This window comes from Alligator mississippiensis, chromosome 4, assembly GCF_030867095.1.
Source record: "Alligator mississippiensis isolate rAllMis1 chromosome 4, rAllMis1, whole genome shotgun sequence".
NCBI classification, from domain to species: Eukaryota; Metazoa; Chordata; order Crocodylia; family Alligatoridae; genus Alligator; species Alligator mississippiensis.
In genome coordinates this window covers 124,674,151-124,680,150 of record NC_081827.1, presented here as the reverse complement: position 1 = coordinate 124,680,150, position 6,000 = coordinate 124,674,151, and positions in this window count along the sequence as shown.

Genomic DNA, 6,000 nt, shown 5'->3' with positions numbered 1-6,000 from the left:
TTGAGTTGATTGGAGAATGTGGGCCTGAGGAGACTTCTGTATACTTTGGAAGATGTGGTATGTACCCTGTGTAAATTTAATTCTGTTGTCCAAGTCATCAGAGGACAGCTCATGTCTTCTCCTCAGACTGCCCTGGGGTGTGTGAGAACACTGCCTGCAATTAATTCTCTCAGTCACTGCATGCTGCAATGGCAAGGGCTGGGAGAATTCCTAGCCCCTGTACAAGAGTCCACGAAAAGTTCCCTGTGCCATCCCCCAGCTAAGCTCCAGCAAACCATGATCCAATCCATAATATTTATAATCAGAGACTTTAAAGGTTCTACCACTACTCAGGGTTGGGGGTCTTTTTGGTCTTTTTTAATAAATAAAATCTAGCAAAGGCAGGGGGGAAAGTAGCAGTTTGTAATAATATTCCTTTCTTAACATTATCGTGCTAATTCCTTATTTGTTCAAACACTGAATCATCCTTGCCTCCTCTTGGAACATTGCTCCAACTGTTGTGAAACCCAGTGGTGAGGGCAGAACTGATTAACTGCAAGCTTCCCTGCTGCTGAATTTAGCCAACAAACTGTGTATGGGCCATTTCCCCAGCAAAATTTGTCTGCTCTGTGAGTCTGTTGAAAATCATGGATGGATTTCCTCCTGCCCTCCCTCTCTGCAACCAGAAGATGATGACACAGCCAACAAGCAAAACCCTGCTGTTTGATAGGAGTGGGAGCAACAGGGGCAGACTTCTGCTGGATTCCTCCTGTAGGTGCAACAGAATTGTAGGCTTTGTTTCTGAGTTTATACTGTCAGGAGCTTCACAAGCTTATGCCAGTATTCTGCAAACAGTACATTTGAAACTGTGAGAACACAACACTAGTGAGGACATGCTAAAATCATGATAGCATGATGTGGGGAATTACTGAAAGAAAGAAAGAAAAAGAAAGATTTAGCTGAGTTAAGTGAAAACAGCTTGAATTCACCAAAATATTCACTATTAAAACAAATTGGTGGTAAGACTAGGTATGCACTACATGAAATTTCTTTGCTTTCTGGATAAGGCACAAGATTTAAAAAAACCTGTATGACAGAATTACTCCGTTTTAGTACAAGAGTTCTTTGATACAAAGGTGTTCTAGTTATCTCCCATCCTTTCTGAGTTGTCACACGACATTCATAAAATAGGGTAGCCTGTCATGATAAAGTTTGAGAAGAGGCCTGTAGGATCATTCTATTGATAAAGTCAAAAGATATTTATAAAGTCCCACTAAACCAATGATAGAATTGTCCATTCAGGAAAATATTGTCCCTAAGAGCCCACTGAGAATACTCAGGTTCTGCTAGCCTTTGAGTAGGCACACATCCCTAACCTTGACAAGAGTGGTGAATACCCTCAAACCATCACAAGAATCACATCCCAAATTCACTTACCATAGGTTTTTTGAAAATTGTTTTTCATGCTCATGCTCCTTCCTGTTGGGTTCCAATACTATCCAAAGGAATGAAAAGTAAACTGAAATGGCAGGAAAGGGCTAAGGCTGATTTCTCTTCATAATATTTATTACATTGTGTAAGATTTATTTGTTGCATAGATCTATTTAGTGAGATGGTTATTAATACAGTAACCACCTCATGTTTGTGTCCATATAATGCATCATGACTACTTCAAACTTCACAGCAATGACAAGAATTGTTTTTTGAACACACACATTCTCTAGAGGAGAGTAACTTTTGGCTTTTAAGCTATATAGGGCACTATGTATAAGATATGATACATGGGGTTAACCACTTCTGATTCCATCCTTTGTGGCCAATTTATTGGCCCCACTGAGCCAATTCATTATGATGCAATTTGTAAATTTAGATCAGGAGAGGGCAGAAGTGAAATGCCATTTTTAACCCTGGACCTAGTCTGCTTGGATGAACCTAAGGGTTAAGGTAAAAAATGTGATGTGATTGCTGAGTATTGTAATACATTGGTTGCATATTGTCCCTGTGGGTCAAATAACATCCAGCTATGTAAGTGAAATGCAGGGTTACAAGCTGTTATGGGGCACTTCAAAAAATAGATCTCCTCAAAAATGAATGGTTAAATTAAGAAAAAGATTTTTTAACACTGAAACTGAACGCTTCATAGATTCTGAGGCCAGCAGGTCCTATCAGGACCAAGAAATCTGATCTTCAATAAAACACAGACATTCACCCAGTCAGTCCTACAACAAGCTCATATAGTGTCGAGCTACAGCATATCTTGCAGAAGAACATTCATTTTAGACTTAAAGACTTTAATTAATGGAGAATCTATCATCACATCCCTTGATAAGTTTTTTGAGTGATTAAGCTGTGTTCTGATTAGCCAAGAGTGTTGCCATCTGTCTCCTTTAAGTGCCAACATGCCACATCTCTCATGACTTCATGGCAAAATTCGGTATCAAAGATAGCCAAAACAGCAATAAGTGAGCTAGCTTGGGTAAGGAAAAGCAGTATGACTGCACTGGCAAGATACTCCACCCAAATTAACTATCCCAGCTGCAAAGTCAGCTATGCTAGCCTGGGCAGAAAGCACTGTGAAAATGCACTTATATTGATTCCAATATCATCTCTGATATCTCTGCACATTGCTGCATTGTGTGCAACTCAGACATACTGCCTAAGTGCACAGGTACCGTATTAATCAACCAAAAGATGCTGGAATTTGCCCTTTGCTATATAACACAAAGACTTATCTGGTTGATATTAACAGCTAACAGCTAAGTAGCCAGCTTTTTAAAAGAGCTTCATGTGTACCATGATGAGTTTTTCTGAAAATATGGTTTAAGTATCACAGTGGGAGCTTCTGGGTGTTAAGTACTTTTGAGAATCTGTCTCTAGTTTTTTACTTAAATTGGACCTGAGCTTTTTTGAACATCTGGTCATAATGTCTATATGAAGGAAAATTATGAAGGCAAATTGCATATTTGATTTCCTATTCACAATTATTCTCTCTGAATACTCAAGATTATATCTCTTCAATGTCCTTCATTTCAAGAGATGTCATTCATTTTAGTGCCAAAGGCACTAAATAAACATGGTATCCTGTTGATTAACTGACAGAACTATTTTCGCTAAAGGAATGAATCCTGCATCTTTTTAAATTTCCTGCAGGAATGATTAATTGGGTCCCTCCTTGTGTTTTGTTGTCACACATTATGTGTCACATTAGGGCTTTGGTGAGTTGAGAATTATGATAATTTAAACCATTTTTTCTTCATAAAGAAGTACTAAATGCCCTGTAGTCCCACACGATACTACCGTAACTACTCAGAATCACTAATCAGTAAGAATGGAGGGAACTCATTTACTACCAGTATTGGATCCATAGTTAATTTAGAATTAGTAAGAAGTGCTGGTTTGGCAGCGCTGAAGAATAAATTCCTAAAATATGTTAGCCTGAGCTTGAAACCTGTGCCTCTAGGAGTAATTCATTCTCTTATTTCCAAAAGTGCCATGCCTCTACAGACTTGACCTGCAATTTTAAGAGAATTCAGACCCTTGGAAAAATCAGCCTATAGCAACCTTGGTCCTGTATAATCCTTGGCATGTCTTTGAGCACTTTGGCAATGGTGATCTAGAAATAACAGTTTAGTGATACCTATCTATTGGGGAACAGACAAAGATAGTCACTTCTGACTACAAAGGGAAGCATTAAATAATGGTGCAATCAAAATGCTTGTCCCCATTTGCACACAAATACACACCTACACTCAGGGAAGTATTCCACTCACCCCAAAATACTGTGTAGAATATATTTGTTTGGGATTAATGGCTGCTATAATCAGGGCCCTCACCATACAGTACAATAAAAATGCATGTTTTTCTCCTTAAACACATTTTAGCTTTGGTGTGCATGTGTGAAAAGAGCCAATTATTCAGCCTGAATTATTCAAAGAATATTGCAAATGCCCCTGCCCTTTTGTTAATTTACTTGGCTTGTTGCACACATGGCATTTGTTCTGTATCATGTGTGGAACTTACTTTAAAAAGTCTGCAGGTTTCAAATTCCTTTGGTTTTGATAGGTGTACTGTATGTACTGTTAGGTTTAAAAAAATTTACAGGTGGCTGCTATTTTTCCCAGCTTAATGCCACAAAAACCCCTTTATTAAAAGAAGTCTTAATGAAAAGAAAAGTAGGGCTACTGTATGTGAAGCTGCAAAGCTCTCTGGTGGAAATATTTGGTGTTTACATTTTGCCAAACTATTTATAGTGTGGACACATGCTACACTAAAGGCTCTCTTTTCCCTGCATAATAGAAATCCTTGTCCCTGAATTCTATATACTTAGTATGGTTTACATTTTTTTATCCAGCCTTACCACATTTTATTCCACCCACCTTTCCACATGACTGTGTCCTTAACAGAGCTGTATAATAGCAACACCTTCTGGAAGAAAGGAGGCACTGGAACAGCTGGGCCATTTCTGCCTCAAACAGCCTGTTGCTGTCACCAATCAAAGCATACTAGAAGGTGCACAGAAGGGTTTTTTTTTTAAATAATTAGGACACATCACTAACTGCACATGCATTTATTGCCTCAGTTAGTGGTAATTGAAAACTCTGGGTTTTTAATAACTCTTTGAGAGTCTTTTTATTATGAGTGCTTTTAATAGTTAAGATTCAGTATTTTAATTATGCTGGATTTATAGGTCCAAGTCTCTACTCTATACCCTCTTTGTTTCAAAATATTGAAGAGGGAGAGCTTTGTAGCCCCTCAACTGGTTAGTAGAAATGGTCACCTTTTCTCTCCCTCTGAAGTAGTGCAAAGCCACTGAGCCACTGGTTTCAAACTTGGCTGCCTATAGTTTAGAGTCCTATTTCTGTATTTAGGCACCTAAATTAAAATTACCAGCATTTTATATGTACTCAAGACCTACAAATCTCAAATGGGAATCCAGATTGTTTAACCCTTTGATAAACAGACCACTACTACTTGTAGAGCCTAAATGAGGACACAGAAGCTTGACTTAAGCATCAAAGCTGTGTGTGTGTCTGTGTGCGCGCGCACATATGTGTTAACTGTTTGTGAAAGTTCTAGCTATTTGACTGTGCAAGTACAGATAGAGAGCACTGCTTTCTTAATAAGGGGTACCATAATTTTGCTTTGTCCTTATGTTTTGGTTATATTCCATTATTAAAATACAGTGTATTACATTCATAATAATAATAACATTTCTCTCTTTGGAAAAGTAAATAAGCCTCAATTCTTACAAAACCTGTGTGCTAAGCAAACAAGCATAATTATTCCCATTTTGAGGAAAGTCCTATTGATAAATTAAATGAACTGGTATAAAACACAAATAGGTAATTGGCAAAGCTACTAGTAGATTTTGGGATAAATGAAACACCTTTATTCTAATGGCATTAGATTGTTTCCAGCCACTTTTTATTATATTGTCTTTTGGGTAAGACACTTGATCCTTAAAACATTATTTTCCTCTAGTCAAAACAAGGAATGCTTTTGAATGGCTTCATGAAAGAGTATTAACTTTTCACTATGATGAACAACTAGATCTAGGGTCTGGGCTGGTAAATTTTGATGAGCTTTGTAAGGTTTCCCCTCAATTTCAGACATCTTTGCAGAATATTTTTTTAAGTGCAGTTATTTCCAGAACTCAAATGCATTCAGCATTATGATTTCTGAACATCTTGTTCTTGAATGTTCACATTTTTAACATGGCTAGTATTTTTTGGTTTCTGTCCTTCCTTTTCTCATACCTTTACTTGTGTTGGCTCAGTCCCTGCTATACCTGGCCCTAACCTATAAACTAGTGTACTGTGAAGCTTGAATTTAGCACGGCCATCGTCTGCACGACTACTCTAATTTTATTAATTTCATTGAAAGAAACAGATCTGAGGAACAGCCTATTGAGAAGTGAAGTGAAGGGGAAAAATCCCCCTGCTGTTATGCTTATGGGTGCCTTGGTGGGGGGAGTGCTGAGGAAAACAACCTTGTGTGAGCTTTCAGTGATATGCCTCTCAC